Below are 19,634 nucleotides of genomic sequence, written 5' to 3' on the forward strand. Positions count from 1 at the left end.
AAGGGCCCCATGTCCTCTAATGGGCCCTGAGCTCACTGCCCAGCAGCATGCAGCTCGATTGGCATTCGCCATAGAATACCAGAATTGGCAGATGCACCACTGGTGCCCTGTGCTTTTTACAGATGAGAGCAGGTTCACCCTGAGCACATGACAGAAGTGAAAGGGTCTGGAGAAGCCATGGAGAACATTATGCTGCCTGTAACATCATTCAGCATGAGCAGTTTGGTGGTGGGTTAATGATTGTCTGGGAGGCATATCCATGGAGGGTCACACAGACCGCTACAGGCTTGACAAAGGCACCTTGGCTGCCATTAGGTATCAGGATGAAATCCTTGGACCCATTGTCAGACCCTATGCTGGTACAGTGGCTCCTGGTGCACGACAATTCCTGGCCTCATGTGGTGAGAGTATGCAGGCAGTTCCTGGAGGATGAAGGAATTGATACCATTGACTGGCCACCACACTTTCCTGACCTAAATCCAATAGAACACCTCTGGGACATTATGTTTTGGTCCATCCAATGCCACCAGGTTGCACCTCAGACTGTCCAGGAGCTCAGTGATGCCCTGGTCCAGATCTGGGAGGAGATCCTCCACAACACCATCTGTCATCTCATTAGAAGCATGCACCGATGTTGTCAGGCATGTATACAAGAACACAGGGGCCATACAAAGTGCTGCGTACAATTTGGAGTTGCTGCAATTCAATTTGGGCAAAATGGACTAGCCTGCCACATCATTTTTCACTCTGATTTTTGGGGCGTCTTTGAATTCAGGGCTCTGTAGGTTGATCATTTTCATTTCCATCAAACGATGTGGCATCCTTTCGTTCCTAACACATTACCCAGTCTATATCAGTATAGATATCCAGGGGGTTTCTTTTCCCATTGAGATCTGATGTGTTTTCAAAGTGTTCCTTTAATTTTTTGAGCAGTTTATATATATATATATATATATATATATATATATATATATATATATATGTAGACTCAAACCCATTATGACAGCAGCAATCCAAGCTGTGAGAAACACTAAAAAGGAGGCGTGTCAGACGTTGTGGTACATTTTCTGATGCAGCTACCGAAAACAACTTTGTGACGCTGCCGCAAAATACACAAAACAATTACTTTGACAATTATGTTACGTTATTTTTAAAATGTTTCCTTTTCTTTTTCATAACTTCTTTAACACACGACATCACTGCGAAGTGCGGGTATTTTACTATATATATATATATATATATATATATATATATATATATATATATATATATATATATATATATATATATATATATATATATATATATATATATGACAGCAACACTCATAACAGTGACAAAACAATTACATTGACAATCATGTTATGTTATTTTCAAAATGTTTCCTTTTCTTTTCATTACTTTTTAACACACTACTTCTCCACTGCTAAGAGCGGTATTTTGCTAGTATGTATATATATATATATATATATATATATATATATAAGTTTCAAGATAGGACCCTGATGCAGTATGTTGGTGATGTGGGCAGTTCAAACTCAAAGATTCGTAAAGAATCAAGACCTCCATCACTTTCAGCAACACTAAACAGTGGAACCTCGGGTCACGACCGTAATCCCTACCAAAACTCTGGTCGTAACCCGATTTGGTCGTGACCCGAAGTAATTTCCCCCATAGGATTGTATGTAAATATATATTTTATTAAAGATTTTTAAGCACAAAAATAGTTAATCATACCATAGAATGCACAGTGTAATAGTAAACTAAATGTAAAAACACTGAATAACAAACACTGAGACAACCTTGAACAGAGAAAACTAACATTGCAGGAGTTCACGCCTTACGAACCGCTCGCTGCAAACACTTTTTTTTTTAAAGAGGTTTAAGCACAGGGAAAAAAAATGAACATTTGAAAAATACGTAATTTATACAAAAACTAACCATAAACAACCAAGAAAACTAACCTTGCATGAGTCGGGTTCTTGCATGAAGGAAGTGAGGAGGAACAGGGAGGGTGGAGAGGAGATTACAGTTTTGAGGTAAAGTCTGACGATGCGGGTTCGCTGCCTGCTCCCATCTCACTTCCGGGAGCCCTTAAACCCGTTACCGTTGGTAATGTTACCGATGACCATGACAGTGAGGCACTACAATGGAGCAATCGGATAGTGCAAAAATTGACAAGTGCTTTTATTAAAATAAACAAAACAACAATCAAAAACAAAGTCCAAATAAAGTGCAGTGCTTTCAGAATCCTTCAATAAAAAAATGATCCCATAAAAAAAGAAGTGAAGTGGAGGTTAAAATCCTATAGAAAAAAGTCTTCATTAAATACAACGAGATTAAAACAATGCTCGAAGCAGTCTCTTTAAAACAAGTCCGGTGCATTCTTTAACTGGCTTCTCATGCTCTTTCTTGCTCGCTGCACAGGGAATGCACAGGGAGAGACTGAACACGCGCGGAAATCATCGGCACGTACGAACCGGAAGGGAATCTGGCTTGATCGTCACCCGAGTGTGTGGTTGTGAACAGATGCAAAAGTTTGGCGAACTTTCTGGTCGTAACCCGATTTGTACGTGTTCAGAGACTGTATTGTGTTGTACATTTTGCTCATCAGTCCACTTGCAATAACCCACAATGAAAAAGTGAAAACATGTTTTCAGAAAAGTTTGAAAACGTATTAAAAATCAGAAACTGAAATCTCTCATTCCTAGGCTGTGTCACTCCAAATTGTGCTCATAGCCCGTCCTGAATGCTTCAATATTCTCCTTGAGATGTTTCTAGAACTTGATTGGACTCCACCTGCGAAAAACTGAACATTTTGGATATCGTTTAGAAGGGCACATGTCTACCTGTGTATAGAAAGTCCTGCAATTCAGGCTGCATGTCAGGATAAAAACCAAGCCATGAAGTAGAAGGAACTCTCTGTAGACCTCCATGATCAAACTGCGGTTAGGCGTAGCTCGGGAAACAGGATAAACCAATTTCAAAAGCATTTAGTGTTCCCAGAAGTACAGTGGCCTCAATACTTGCAAACTCAAAGAATTTTGGAACCACCAATCCTACTAAACTAAGTGATGTGGGCAAAAAGAACCTTGGTCAGCAAGGTGACCAAGAACCGAATAGTCACTCTAAAAGAGCTCCACACGTTCTCTGCTGAAATGGAAGGACCTGTCAGAAGGAAAACCACATGAGCAGCACTTCATTGACCAGGCACTTATGGGAGAGTGAAATGTCAAGCACCATTTCAATGGGGACTCTGAGCATGAGAATAAAGATTCTCTGGTCTGATGAGACATATTTTGAGCTCTTAGGGTAGAACTTCAAGCACCACGTCTAGTGAAGACCAGGAACTGCTCTTCACCTGCCTAATACCAAACCTAGGTGAAGTGTGGTGATGGCAGGTTGTGGGGATGCAGGTACAGGGAGATTGGTCAAAATTCAGAGAAGGATGACAGCTAACATCACATTCTCTTCAAGCTCCGCCTCTTCCGCACAGTCCGGGATGAAAGCAACACAGTAGGAGCTGTCACTTGGCCAGATGAGCCAAGAAGTGATATTGCTCCTGCAGTTCTTCACAGAACCCACCAGAGGGCACCAAAACCTAACTTCGTACTGCAGAGAATGTTTATGGCTATTATTGTTCTTTTCTTTTACAAATTATAGCATTAAATAGGGATCTCCACACTGGAGCCCCAAACCTTTTTCCAACTCACCCATGCATACACATTTCCCTCTGTAATATTTGGGACAAAGACTCTTTTTTTCCACGACTTCCCCCTCTGCTCCACAGTTTAAATTTATAAATCAGGTGGGATTAAAGTGCACACTGCAGTCTTTCAATGCGACTTATATTTTGGTCACTCAATAATTACTCTACAAGCCCCTCGACCTTTTCAGGGCACCATAATGCACGGGTGTCAAATTCCAGGCCTGGTGGGCCGCAGTGGCTGCAGGTTTTGATGCTAACCCTTTTCCTAATCAGTGAACAGTTTTCACTGCTAATTAACTCCTTTTCCTTCATTTTAATAGCCCTGTTTTTAAGGATTCAGTCCTCCGAATTGATTCTTTGCTTCATTAAGTGAGAGCCAAATGGAAATGAGGCGCGAAACGAGAAGACAGATGGCCACCTAAAATTGGGGCTTCAAATTCCAACTAATTTCACTCCAACCAGTTTCTTAATGAGAAGGCGATTCTTGCTGTTAATTAAACCCGTTATTTAATTCCATGGCTTGTTGCTGCTCTCATTCTGCCACAGCAGACATTTTCAAAACTGTTGATTTGCTGTTTTTTCTAAGAACACCGTCAAGATGTTTTGGTGACCTGAGAGATCAACCTTACCAAGACCTTCACCTTTCGTTATTTTCAGATATTGTGTGATGGGCACAGATGATCTGGTCGTCTGGTGGCTTGTTTTGTGTCTCATTATTGTTTGGCTACTAATTAAGGAAAAAGAAACAACTAAAGGACCTGAGTCAGGTTAATTTTAACTAAAGCAAAAGAAGTTAATTAGCAGCAAAAACAGGTCACCAATGAAGTAGACGGTCAGAATGAAAACCTGCAGCCACTGCGGCCCTCCAGGACTGGAGAACGAGACCCCACCCTTAATGTTTAGGCCAGTTGGTGTCCCAGGTGTTTGTGATTCCTCGGGTGGGTTTCATTGCTTCATAATATACCCCGGCTTGCTTCTACCCTTTGGAGTCTGTAGTTACCATTTTTCTACATGAGGACCACAGCTGTGCCAATGAAAGTCAAAAAAATCTGTTATGAGGCATCAAGGCCATATCAAGACATTGATAAAACCTCAGGACTGTCTGGAATATCACGAAGAAGAAAGAAGGTACTGGTGAGCTCCGTAATCGCAAAGGGAGATCTCCACTGCTGATGACAGAAGAATCCTCACTATGCTCGAGAAAAAGACCCAAACGCTGGCCTGTCCAACTGATCAGAAACTGTCTTCAGAAGGCCAATGTTTCTATTAAACATAGATACTTCATAGGGTGGCACGGTGGCGCTGTGGGTAGCGCTGCTGCCTCGCAATTATGGGGCCCAAGTTCGCTTCCTGGGTCCTCCCTGCGTGGAGTTTGCATGTTCTCCCCGTGTTTGCGTGGGTTTCCTCCCGCAGTCCAAAGACATGCAGGTTAGGTAGATTGGCGATTCTAAATTGACTCTAGTGTGTACTTGGTGGTGTGTGTGCGCCCTGCCCAGGGTTTGTTCCTGCCTTCTGCCCTGTGTTGGCTGGGATTGGCTCCAGCAGACCCCCATGACCCTGTAGTTAGGATATAGCGGGTTGGATAATGGATGGATGGATGGATACTTGATGAAGCTCAAACACAAATTTAAATGGAACCAAATTAGCTGGAGGCTCCTTTGTCATCTGCATCCCTTTATTAACCAATGCATGATTAAGAAAAAAAAATAAACATTTAAAGCTTAAATGCTGCTGTTAAAAACTAAAAGATGCAATTAAGAGTTTTAAGGTTGGTCAACTTAAAAATCTAGCCTAAAAAAATATGGCTTTAGTGGCAAGTAAATGGGCTCTTATAAAGAAATTAGCTGCAGCCATTGTGACTCTCCAGAAATTTGTAATTTTAAACCCCTGTGCCTTACACTAGGTCATACCACATGTAGATGCCACATGGGCTGGACAGGCATCCGGCCAGGAGAAGGGGTGATTCCTTACCCGGACAGGAGACTCCCAATAAGCAGATAAGCATCCCGGCCGGAGAGAAAAGAAGAAGCAGACCCAGAATGAAGGATCAGAAAGGATGGATGGACAGCCCATTGAAAAGAAAAGATATCGATGGGGGTTTGTTATTCCCCATGGCAGCAGCATTGGATATCGGTACCCAGTGGAAAGCCTGCAGGGCATGCAGGGAAATGTAGTCCGGCAGAGCAGCCCTGCTGGGGTCACAAGGTGCCACAAGAGGGCGCTACAGGGAGAAACGCTCCCTGTTATAATGGACTTTCATCAGGCTTCCATCAGACCGGAAGTGCTCCCAGGTCCTTAATAAAAGGGACCACACTCCCTTGGCCAAGCGAGTCGGAGCTGGGAGGACATGTGGCAACACTCGACCAGAGGAGAGCAGTGCGGCGGTGAAAGAAATTGTAATGCTGAATTGGAATTGTGGAGAAAGAAAATCTGTGTTTTCATCCCACAGTTTCCATCACACACAGCATACCGTATATAAAGAAATGTCGATTTAAAGCTGGAGTAGAAACTGAGCTCAGAGTTTTCTGCCAAATATGACAACAGTCTCATATCATACCAAATCAAACAAGCTACTGCCAATGAAACGTATGGAAGATATCACACAATTATATATCTAAGCACTCAAAAAATGTTTATGTTGATGACGTCTTCTTCTGGGTCTTTTTCAGAGAGCAGACGCCACTCGAGACGGCCTTCCCCTCGCCCAAACACTAACCTTAAGGTCAATAAAATAGGTCCCTGATGTTAAGTCACCATTTTAGGGCTACAATGATAACAGAAATATACGTAATCTTAATTATTGTGAGACAACCAAGTGGTGTCCGCTTTCTGAACATGAGCCCTTCTTCTTCCTCTTCACTTTTTCCCACTTCCCACTGAATAACCTCCTCCCCAGTTAAACGCTTTCCATCAAATCTTCTTTTACTTTCTCCATCCACCTCGGCTTCGGCCTTCCTCTGTATACTCTTCTCCTGTACTTCCATTCTCGTCACTCTTTTGCCCACATCTTCATTGCTCTTCTCATCACACATCTATAATACTTTCCTGAACTCTCTTAGAAATCTCTTCCTCTTTTGTTTTCCCCAATTGTCTCATTTTTTTTTTTTTATTCTGACCATTTTCGTAATTCCACAAATCCTTTACTACCCAGGTTTCAGCTAGGGTTACCCTATTTCCACAGTCAAAATAAAGGTACACTAAAATGAAAAAAGGGGGAACAAGACCTATGGGGGAGTGTGAGTGTTTGTAATTACTTCCAAAATGTGAGTGGCACACTGTCAGAGAACAAAGGAATGACATTACAAGTTTATTTGATTTGTTAATTAAGAATAATACAGTAGGTAATACTTCAATGAATTCAAAAGAAGAAGAAAAAAACCTAGTTGGGAATGATGGGCCACAGTTATAAAAACCCAGACAAACTTACAGATTTATAAAATCTGTAAGTACAAACCGGATTCCAGAAAAGTTGGGACACTAAACAAATTGTGAATAAAAACTGAATGCAATGATGTGGAGATGGCAAATGTCAATATTTTATTTGTAATAGAACGTAGATGACAGATCAAACGTTTAATCCGAGTAAATGTATCATTTTAAAGGAAAAATATGTTGATTCAAAATTTCACGGTGTCAACAAATCCCAAAAAAGTTGGGACAAGTAGCAATAAGAGGCTGGAAAAAGTAAATTTGAGCATAACGAAGAGCTGGAAGACCAATAAACACTAATTAGGTCAATTGGCAACATGATTGGGTATAAAAGAGCTTCTCAGAGTGGCAGTGTCTCTCAGAAGCCAAGATGGGTAGAGGATCACCAATTCCCACAATGTTGCGCAGAAAGATAGTGGAGCAATATCAGAAAGGTGTTACCCAGCGAAAAATTGCAAAGACTTTGCATCTATCATCATCAACTGTGCATAACATCATCCGAAGATTCAGAGAATCTGGAACAATCTCTGTGCGTAAGGGTCAAGGCCGTAAAACCATACTGGATGCCCGTGATCTCCGGGCCCTTAAACGACACTGCACCACAAACAGGAATGCTACTGTAAAGGAAATCACAGAATGGGCTCAGGAATACTTCCAGAAACCATTGTCAGTGAACACAATCCACCGTGCCATCCGCCGTTGCCAGCTGAAACTCTACAGTGCAAAGAAGAAGCCATTTCTAAGCAAGATCCACAAGCTCAGGCGTTGTCACTGGGCCAGGGATCATTTAAAATGGAGTGTGGCAAAATGGAAGACTGTTCTGTGGTCAGACGAGTCACGATTCAAGTTCTTTTGGAAATCTGGGACGCCATGTCATCCGGACCAAAGAGGACAAGGACAACCCAAGTTGTTATCAACGCTCAGTTCAGAAGCCTGCATCTCTGATGGTATGGGGTTGCATGAGTGCGTGTGGCATGGGCAGCTTGCATGTCTGGAAAGGCACCATCAATGCAGAAAAATATATTCAGGTTCTAGAACAACATATGCTCCCATCCAGACGTCATCTCTTTCAGGGAAGACCCTGCATTTTTCAACAAGATAATGCCAGACCACATTCTGCATCAATCACAACATCATGGCTGCGTAGGAGAAGGATCCGGGTACTGAAATGGCCAGTCTGCAGTCCAGATCTTTCACCTATAGAGAACATTTGGCGCATCATAAAGAGGAAGGTGCGACAAAGAAGGCCCAAGACGATTGAACAGTTAGAGGCCTGTATTAGACAAGAATGGGAGAGCATTCCTATTTCTAAACTTGAGAAACTGGTCTCCTCGGTCCCCAGACGTCTGTTGAGTGTTGTAAGAAGAAGAGGAGATGCCACACAGTGGTGGAAATGGCCTTGTCCCAACTTTTTTGGGATTTGTTGACACCATGAAATTCTGAATCAACATATTTTTTCCCTTAAAATGATACATTTTCTCAGTTTAAACTTTTGTTCCGTGATTTATGTTCTATTCTGAATAAAATATTAGAAGTTGGCACCTCCACATCATTGCATTCAGTTTTTATTCACGATTTGTATAGTGTCCCAACTTTTTTGGAATCCGGTTTGTACCTAAAAAGAGGGCATTTTCCAGGGAAACTCTGACATATGGACATCCTTCTGTCAGCTCCATTCATCATTTCTGGTCCTACTACTGTCTTAAACACCATACCTTTAACCTTCAATCACACAATACTCTTCACCCCCTCTTCTAAATTTTCTATCAACACTGCACTCTGTGGGTTGTCACTGCCTCTTTATTTTAATTCTCCATCTTGGGCTACCAATGATTCCAGATATTTAAACTTATCAACTCTTATTATAAACTTACGCGGTGGTGTGCTGGGGTGGCAGCATAAAGATGAAAGACGCCTCACACCTGGACAAACTTGTTAAGAAGGCAGGCTCTATTGTAGGCACAGAGCTGGACAGTTTAACATCTGTGGCAGAGCGACGGGCATTAAGCAAACTCCTGTCAATCATGAAGAATCCACTGAACAGTGTCATTTCCAGGCAGAGGAGTAGCTTCAGCGACAGACTGCTGTCACCATCCTGCTCCACTGACAGACTGAGGAGACCCCACACTATGCGACTCTTCAATTCCATCCGGGGGAGTAAATGCTAACATTAATTTTATTTTAATTTTTTTCATTTTTATTACTATTTAATTTAATATTGTTTTTTGTATCAGTATACTGCTGCTGGATTATGTGAATTTCCCCTTGGGATTAATAAAGTATCTATCTATCTCTTTTCAATAGCTCCCCATGCAGGCTAATTTCTAAATCCTGATCATCAATAAAACTCACATATTCTGTTTTCTAATTTATCTTCAGTCGTCTATCTTCCAATGCCCTTCTCTGTTCTTCCAACTTCCTCTCCTCTTCCTCCTTTCTGGTACCACTCAACACAGCGTCATCGGCACAAACCCTGCACCAGGGGGATTTGGTTTTATCCCCCGAGTTCCAAGAGGTATGAATTTAAAGAAGATCCCTGGTGGAGGCTTACTCTAACAGGGGTCTTGTCTGTTTTTAACCCGAGTCCTCAATCCTTCATGCATACCCGTATTTTGTTGAAGACATGCACCATATTATAATAAAGTTTAATAAAGGTAAAGTTTTCAAGGTACGTCAATAACGGGATGCTAATCCCGGCACACAGGTTTATTCCAACGAGTCTTCCTGGCTGTCTGGAGCAACCCGGCAAAAATCCGCGACAATCAACATCCGGCCAATCAGAAGGCACCGCTTTACAAACCATACGCAGTCTTTCTGCAGTGATTGGTGTGAAGAGCGTATGTGAATCTCGCGAGATATTTAACACGCCAGCCCTTACTAGTTTTACGCCGCTCAAGCTTTCCTGTTTGGCTTCTTAGTACAAAGCGTCTTTTTTGTTACCATGGGTACCAAAAAACGGAAAATGTCTTCGGAAATTTTTAAAGGTGCAGTACAGGGAAATGATACAGTCAAATGCTAACGTCAAGTTTCAGGCAACAGAGCGTATTGTTTCAGTTCAGTTCTAATACAAAAGGTCACGTTTAAAGTGTATATTCTTTCATTCAGATTATGAGTGTTATCTGAAAGAAAATCATCAGTGCCTAGTGTTGAAATAGCAAGATACGCTAATAAGCTTCCGTAGCAAGAAGGCAAATAAATGAGGTGAGATTTTCAATGTAGAGGTTCGCTATTTGTTTACTCGTCTTGTCAATTCAGTTGGAGCTAAAAAAAACTACAACACTGTTCACTCGAAACATTTGTCAACGCAACTTCAGTTCTTCGCGAAATGCTGTCAAAATGGAATTGTGGTAGTCGCTACTGCCCGCGTGTAATCTCCCCACAATGGTCCTGCTGGGAAGTCTCGTCAGATCGAGGGAATTAGAAAAGCGCGAGCTGTGGACAGACGATGACGTCACTGATCCCACAGGTGGGAAGCTGTTATTTAATACAGCGCAGCACTTGACAGACGGTCTTTTTTTTTGCTTGACGTAATCCATTCACCAGTTCGGATGGCTGCATCGTTCAAACCTCGGACAGTGAAGGTAGAAGTGAGCAGATTACGTATAAATATAATTATAACAATGATCTTCACAGTTGTTAAGAGTCGAGCAAAAGGAAACACAATATATGAACACGATACTATAGTTAATTTAACGCAGTGCTTCTCAGACTCTGCCCAGGAGATTCGATGTGGCTGTAGGGTTTTATTCCACCCAGTTTCATGACCAGGGAGTCATTTTACCTTTACGTTTATTATAGAAATATTTGTATTTTGGTATAGCTTTAAATGTTTAATTCACTTTTGATGTCTATCTCTCATATAGTGCCTTTCATATCCTATCTATCTATCTATCTATCTATCTATCTATCTATCTATCTATCTATCTATCTATCTATCTTATATAGTCACTTTCATAACTAAGTGTCAACATCATATATTATTTGTTATACCTGCCTATTAAAGTACTATATATTATAGACTAGTCTGTGTTATTATGAATGTATAGTAATTGACTTGTATGTGTAAATAAAGGTCTGTTTAAACTTCTGCCTAACATGCTTATATACTCCTTATACAATGCTTTCATGGTGGTCTGTGCATCTGCCTGTCATGTAGGCATTGATCTATCTATCTATCTATCTATCTATCTATCTATCTATCTATCTATCTATCTATCTATCATGATAATTATGTCATGCCTATGAAATACATGGTGCCTTATGAAATACATAGATAGATAGTGCCTTTCATATCTATCTATCTATCTATCTATCTATCTATCTATCTATCTATCTATCTATCTATCTATCTATCTATCTATCTTAATTTGCCTTTATTTCTATATAGTTTGTTCCCTTATTTGCTTCCTAATAATGACAGTTAAAAATGAGTAGAGCAGACACCCAGACAAACAATTCACTAATGTGCTCATAAGTAAATAATGGATTAAATAACCAGAATTGTTTCAAAAAGTAAAAACCATGATAAAAATTACAAAAAACCTCTAAATAATCCACATGTAACATACATAAATGCTTGGTACATTCTCATAGTAATTTACCAAATATAGTTGGGTAATTTCTACTTTGACCCTGAAAATGGGAAATGACCGCTTAATTAGGGAAGGAGTCCAATTAGAAACAGGAGTTGGATGGAACAAAATCTACGAGAAGCAAAATTTCTCAGGACAGAGCTTGAGACCCATTGCCTTAATGGAAAATGTTGGCTTGAATATTCCAGAGAATTTTAGAAATGTGCTGTATAACAAAACAGAAAACAACCTGGGCAAGTAACAGCATATAAAAAATACACCGATGGCTTCATTCCAGAAATTAACCGGTTATTTTCTGTTTTTTTATTTGAAATTTCCTCACCTCTGTAGATGTGCAGTTAGCTGGTGGTGCTGTAATGTTCATGTTCATTGTTCATTTTGTCCTCTTGATGGCAGCATTACTATTAAAATGTGTGAATAGTTTAAAAATCCGGATCTGGAAATGCAAGCAAAGTGTGTTGGTGAGAGCAAGTACAGCTCTAAGTACCTCAACTCTGATTTTTTTTTTTCTGATTATGTTTCTGTAAAGACATTTAGATTATCTTGTGCCGTGCTTTTCCAAGGTGTTATTCTTGTTTTACAGAATTATTATTTTTTCTTTATTGTTACTTTCCAGCTTCTCTGCAAAATGTGATTGAATAATGTGAGTTTACTGTGGGGGTCTCCAACTCCTGGTCCTGGAGTGCGATGGTGACTTCAGGTTTTCATTCTGTTTTTTTTTTATTAGTGACCAATTTTTGCTGTTAATTAACTCTTTCTGCCCTAATTTTAATTGACTTGCTATTTAAGAGTCATGCCCCTTAATTATTTCTTTTTTTCCGTAACTAGCAACCAAAACAATAAAGAGATGCAAAACGAGCGAACACGTGACCAGCTGACCTGCATCCATCATACAATATCGGAAAATAAAGAAAGGTGAAGGACTCAGTAACGTTGATCCGCTCCTGTCCACAAAACATTTTGATGGTGTTCTTAGAAAAAAGAAGAAAAAAGAAAATCAACAGTTTATGGAGATGTGTGCTGTGATGGGACGAGAGTACCAACCGGCCATGGAATTAAATAACAGATTTAATTAACAACAAGAATCCACTTCTGATTAAGAAACCGGTTGGAATGAAAGTGATTAGAGTTTGAGGCCCTGAGTTATCTGGTCATCTGTCAGCTCACTTAACATCCCATTTATATTTGGGTGTTGTTTACAAAAAAAGTGAAGCGATTCAGAGGACTAAATCTTAAAAAACATGTCAATTAAAATTCAAGGAAAATTAATTATTTAATTAATTAACTGCAAAAACTGGGCACTGGTTAAGAAAAGGGTTAGAATGAAAACCTGCAGCTGCAGTACTGGAGTTAGAGACCCCGCTGTACTGTATTGACAGTCACTCACCCATTACTTAATACATTCAATTCTTTTGTATCTCTCTGCTTACCATTTTTTCTCCATATTCAATCCAAGATATATTTAGGGTGACTTTATGAACTAATTTTGATACATATGATTAACTTTGTGCAGGTGGCGTTTGGCGGTTATTGATTTGCATCTCTCGTTGACGATCTGAAGAATTGATGTCCTTCCTGAAGTCAACATTTTATGATACACAAAGGTCAGTCTGAGTATTTGTGTATTGATGGGTCCTGTGATAGGCTGGCACCCAGTTCTGCCCAGTGCTGCCAGGGAGATGAGTAAGCAGGACCCATTATGTTGTGGTGAAAAGTTGCACCCTTATTATAATACAAAAGAGTAAAACGGGTTGAGATCAGAACATGAAGCAAAAAACGGAAACGGCTGAGACGTGAATGATCCTGCTGCGGTTGTGTGGAGTTTCATTGAGATGGATGAAGATATTTGGAGAGCTCGGGGAAAGTATTGAGGTGATAAATCACAAAAGAGTGGCAAAAGAGGCTGAGGTGGTTTGGGAATATGGAGAGAACTGCAGCAACAACTGACTTAAAGATTGCACTGCAGTGGTGGCGTAGATGATTAAGGTGATCATTCTGAAAGTTCGTATACTCCTTCACTTTATTGTGATGAAGATTTCATTTTTAATAGATTGGTGGGCAAAAATGGTAAATTTCTCTGTACTCAATAGTGACCATGTGAAAACATTTACAGAAAGGTTTGCAAATTTATGACAAATCCATAACTGAAATCTCTCATTTATATCATTATTGAGACCCTAATTTCAGTACCTTGTAAAAGCCTCATTGATAGATAGATAGATATGAAAGGTGCTATATGATAGATAGATAGATAGATAGATAAATAGATAGATACTTTATTAATCCCAAGGGGAAATTCACATAATCCAGCAGCAGTATACTGATACAAAGAAACAATATTAAATTAAATAGTAAAAAAAAAAAAATGAATTGGCCACAATTACAGCATTTGAGATTTCTTGAATACGTCTCAGCAAACTTGGCACACCTGGATTTGGTCAGTTTGTCCCATTCCTTGTGGTAGATCCACTCAAGCACTGTTCAATCTTGTAGAAATCAACTGTAAACTGCCATCTTCAGGCCTGACTAATGTGGACCACCAGGGGGTGCACCTGCTGCCCCAACCCGACACAGACAGGCACACAGACAGGTTCCAGTCCCACACAAACGGTTTATTTTTTTCCATTTCCCACAGCCACAGCACAGTTCACAGCACACTTCTTCTTCTTCTCATCTTTCTCTTCCTCTCTTTGTTCTTTCTCCTCCACTCCTCCAGGCAAGCTTCGTCCAACTCCTCCCAACTCTGCCACCCCGCGTTTAGTGAGGCCTTTTATGTTGGCCCTGCGAGTGTTCCAGGTGGCTCATTAATCAGGTGAAAGCCCAAAGTAGGGCTGTCAGCTCCCCCTGATAGCCCCCATGGAACCCAACAGGGCTGTGCCAAACTCCAACTCCCAGCGTGCCACAGCCGCCCAGGAGGGCTGCCCTCTAGCGTCCCAGGGAAGGTATTGCCTTACCGATGCTCTATCCCCTGGTCCTTCCATCCCGCTGGCATCTCAGCCGGGCAGTGACTGTGGTCACGCGCCACACTAAGCATATTCTATAGGTTTGAAGTCTGGTCTTTGGCCGGGCCACTCAAGGTCAACCTTAAGCCACTCTTATGTCATCCGTGCTGTATGCTTTGGGTCATTGTCATGCCGAAAGTTGAAACCTCACCCTTGTCTGAGGTGTCATGCATTCTGGAGTAGGTTTTCTTCAAGGACCTCTCTGTATTTGGCTGTAGTCATCCTTCTCTCAATTCTGCGCAGTCTCCATCTCCCTGTTACCTCCACAGCATGATGCTGCCACTACCGTGCTTCATCGTAGGGATGGCAATAGGTGGGTGAGGAGCACTGCCTGGTCTTCGCCAGACTTTATGCTTGGACTTTAGCCCAGAAAGTTGAGTTTTTGTCTCATCAAACCAAGGAATCTCATTCCTTGTTCTTTCAGAGTCCCCTAAATGCCGTCATATGTACTCGAGCGATTTCCATATATACCGCAAATTGGCTGATTATTGTAGTGAAGCTGAGACAACTGCCCCGAATCCACTGAAAATGGAAGTGGTGACGCATAAGAGACAAGTTAAGGACAGGAATCACCTGTGGAAATATCCAAGACAGGGCCAAGGAATTTGAACGTCAAACCTGTTTGACCCTGACAATGGCTACTAAAACATGACCTTGTTACTTTCTTTTGATTTTACTCTGTTTGTGAAAAGAAGTGAATAACAAACAACAATAACATTTATTTCTACAGCACATTTTCATACAAATGATGTAGCTCAAAGTTCTTTACAAGATGAAGAAAGAAAAAAAGAAAAATATAACAATAAGATTAGGCAATACTAAGTAACAAAGAATAAAGTGATGGCCAGGGAGACAGAAAAAAACAAAAACAAAAAAAAAACTCCAGACGGCTGGAGAAAAAAAAAAAAACAAAATCTGCAGGGGTTCCAAGGCCACGAAACCACCAGGCCCCCACTAGGCATTCTACCTGACATAAATGATCTCAATTAGTCCTCATGGTTTTCAGGCTTCATGTGGAAGAATTAGACGACGATGATGGTCATGTGGACCTCTGGCCTTCAATCCATCAATGGAGGGACAGCACAGTGCTTTGATCAGGTGGTGGTGGCGCAGATTGCCACCATAGAAAACCGGAAAAAGAACAGCAAAGAAAGTAAGGGTTAGCACGGATTGTGGCGCATGAAAAAAATGTACAGTAATCCCTCCTCGATCGCGGGGGTTGCGTTCCAGAACCCCCGATAGACAAAATCATAAGTAGAAACCATATGTTTGTATGGTTATTTTTATATATTTTAAGCCCTTATAAACTCTCCCACACTGTTAACATTATTAGAGCCCTCTAGACATGAAATAACACCCTTTAGTCAAAAGTTTAAACTGTCCTCCATGACAAGACAGAGATGACAGTTCTTTCTCACAATTAAAAGAATGCAAATAGATCTTCTTCTCTTCAGGAGCAGAGAATTTCAGAGCGAGAGAGAGAGCGCTCTCAAAGAAAAGCAAACAATCAAAAAATCAATACTTGTGCTTTTAAGTTTGCGCGCATTTTTAGAGGAGCGTTAGTATCTTCTAAGCATACAGCCCCTCTGCTCACATCTCCTCCGTCAGGCGCAGAGAACGTCAGAGAGAGAGAGCGAGATTAAAGCAACAATCAAAAAATCAATACGTGTGCTTTTGTGCTTTTAAATATGCCGAGCACCGCAATAAAGCGGCATTTTTTTAGAGGAGCGTCAGTATCTTTTAAGCAAACAGCCCCTCCGTCAGGCGCAGAGAATGTCAGAGAGGGTGAGAGAGAGGCAGAGACAAGCAAACAATCAAGCTCCGCGCGGGATGCATATCTTATAGCATTGAGGAGTTTTAGTTAATATGTAATACGTGCTCTGATTGGGTAGCTTCTAAGCCATCCGCCAATAGCGTCCCTTGTATGAAATCAACAGGGCAAACAAACTGAGGAAGCGTGTAGCATAAATTAAAAGACCCACTGTCTGCAGAAATCCGCGAACCAGCGAAAAATCTGTGATATATATTTAGATGTGCTTACATTTAAAATCCGCGATAGAGTGAAGCCGCGAAAGTCGAAGCGCGATATAGCGAGGGATTACTGTATATACAGAATATCAGGGTTACACTAAAATGAATCTATAAGAAAGCCGTGTTAAAGTAATGAGTTTTTATCAGTTTTTTAAAGTGCTCCATCGTATTGGCCTGGCGAATTTCTGTCGGTCAGCTATTCCAGATTTGAGGTGCCTAACAGCAGAAGGCCGCCTGCCTCGCCACTTCTTTTAAGTTCTCTTGGAATTCTAAGCAAACCCTCATTTGAAGATCTAAAGTTATGATTTGGGGTGTGAGGTGAAAGGCATTCTGAGATATAGGATGGAGTAAGATTACTGAAGGCTTTGTAAACCATCAGCAGTATTTTAAAGCCAATTCTAAATGGCACCGGTAACCAGTGTAGTGACGCTAAGACTGGGGTGATGTGCTCAGATTTTCTTTTCCTAGTTAAGATTCTAGCAGCTCCATTCTGCACTTGTTGCAATCGATTGATGTCTTTTTTGGGTGGTCCTGAGAGGAGTGCGTTTCAGTCATCTACTCGACTGAAAACAAAAGTGTGAACTCATTTTTCAGCCTCTTGTAAAGTTATAAGGGATCTAATTGTTGCTATATTTCTTAAGTGAAAGAATGCCGTCCTAGTGATCAAAGTTTGTTTTATTCCTGATTTGTAAAAGGATTCAGCAGAAGAAATTCAATATTTTTTTAGATAGTTAGATACAGTAGATGGTACTTTAGTTGTATCAAGATGAAAACTTTATCTTTTTACAAAAGCTCATCATGAATTTTTGATAAAGGTGTGACAACATTCAAAGTATTGTGTACATAACATTTAATTTCTAGACTACTAGCTGTCCCCTGTGGCTTCGCATATTAGTGAAACAGGACAAACTTTAAAAATCAATTAACTAAAAGGTATCGTTAGCTAAGCAGAGGTGCGGTACACTCCAAAAATGCAGCGGTAGATCGACTGCCCACTCCTGACGTCAAGCTTCCCTCTCCCCTCGGCTCGCAGCCTCTGTCTCGGATTGGCACAAAGATATTGCTCTTGCAAGCAAACTGTGATGATGAGAGAAGTTGCAAAATTCAGAATTAGCATGATGAGAGAAGTCGCAAAATTTATTTTTAATAGATTGGTGGGCAAAAATGGCAAATTTCTCTGTACTCAGAATGTTCAAACAAATTCTAGAAAAAAACCCAATCTAAATCCGTTAAGTATTTCTCTCGTGAAAAGCGGACAGACATACAGACAGACGTTGGATTTTATATATATATATAGAAAGACTAGCCATCCCCCGTGTCTCTGGACGCGTATTAGTAAAACAAGACAGTGAGGAGGGCCCTGCCCAGCTCCTTATTCTTGATGTCACACTTCCCCTTCCCCTCAGCCCACAGCCTCTGTCTTAGATTAGCACAAATACATCGCTCCTGCAAGCGAACTATGATTCTTAGAAGTCACAAAATCAACCAGAATGTTCAAGCAAATTCTAGAAAAAAGCCTGATCTAAATCTGTTAAGTAGTTCTCTCGTTCACTAGCTAAGCAGAGGTAAGGTACTCCCTGAGGCTGGCGCATCAGTGAGGAGGGCACCACCCCGCCCCTCTCCTCTCCTCTCGGCCCACTGCGCCTCTCTTGGATCTCTCAAATAAATCAGTACCACAAGTGAACTATGATACTTGGCACGATGAGAGAAGTCGTAAAATCAACCAGAATGTCCAAGCAAATTATATATATTTATATATATATATTGTAAAAGACTCAATAGGAGACAACAAAAAGGTTTGGGGTTTTCCGGCCCCTTATATTGTCGACACTCCAGACTCTTTAACAAAAAAATGCAGGGTCAAAACACAAGAAAAATACATTCATGCGCGACGCCATACTAGGCGTCAGCGGCCATTTTTATATGGGAGGAGCCGGAAGTGCAGGAATGCTGGGAAGGAGGCGTGATGGATGATGGGACTGCTGACGTCAGAGAAGATGGCGGAGGAAGGGCGGAAGTGAACGTACTGCGGGCAAGGTCTTATGGCGGAGCGTCTTTAGTCCTGGAAAACAAAGAAACAAGGTTATTACCCCGCCATTCCCGTGACGTCCTTCGATGTGTTTTAAGATCCATCCGCGGTCTCCTAGTTGCGCATGCGTGACAATGTATATATATATATATATATATATATATATATACTAGGGGGCTTTGCCCCCTGCTTGCTTTGCTTGCCAACCCCCTGGCCTGCACTACACACTACCCTGTTTGCGGTTCTGTTGCTCGCATATGGGGATGCGGATGTACAATTTTAACAGATTTTTATTTTCATGGGAATTTTTACATATGCATCAACGCAACATATAACTGCCCGTGATTGAAGTTTCTTTCTTTCTCTCTATTAAATAAAACAACTTTTTCAAATGTTTGACTCTAAGATTTGTTAATTGTCTTTGCAAAAGCTAACTGGAAACTGTTAACGTTTTAATATGAAGGGCATATCAAGATCTCCTTTGTTGTCTAATGTTATCCGTGAAAGATGTACTACATTACCTTTCTTAGATGCATTCTTCTTTCTACAGTAATTCGTGCGTTGTAAGACTGGATGCTGTTAACGGTTGTAGATATTCTTTGGGATAATGTAAGTTGTTGTTTTCATCTTCTGCATGATCACCACCAACTGTTTCAGCATAGTCTATTGATACGAATTTAAGCAATTTCCTGTGTAACCTTTCAACATTTCTGGATGCATTTAACTAATTTGATGTGTAACCGATCGACATTTTTGCCCTTAATTCGTTTGTCTTCCTCATTTCTTGGTGCTAGGATTGTGCGTGTACTCGTTTTTTATGTTGATAACCATTCGTGATGAAA

The 19,634-nt window shown here is 40.8% G+C and overlaps 1 protein-coding gene across 1 annotated transcript in view; it reads left to right on the plus strand.

Annotated features, from left to right (window-relative positions):
- Nucleotides 1–13,248: 13,248 nt before the first annotated feature.
- Nucleotides 13,249–19,634, plus strand: part of ikzf2 (IKAROS family zinc finger 2) — a 188,007-nt gene continuing 181,621 nt past the window's right edge. The window contains exon 1 of the mRNA XM_039755344.1: nt 13,249–13,334. The gene's annotated coding sequence lies outside the window, so the exon portion shown is untranslated. The remainder of the gene's footprint in view (nt 13,335–19,634) is intronic.

This window comes from Polypterus senegalus, chromosome 6, assembly GCF_016835505.1.
Source record: "Polypterus senegalus isolate Bchr_013 chromosome 6, ASM1683550v1, whole genome shotgun sequence".
NCBI classification, from domain to species: domain Eukaryota; kingdom Metazoa; phylum Chordata; class Cladistia; order Polypteriformes; family Polypteridae; genus Polypterus; species Polypterus senegalus.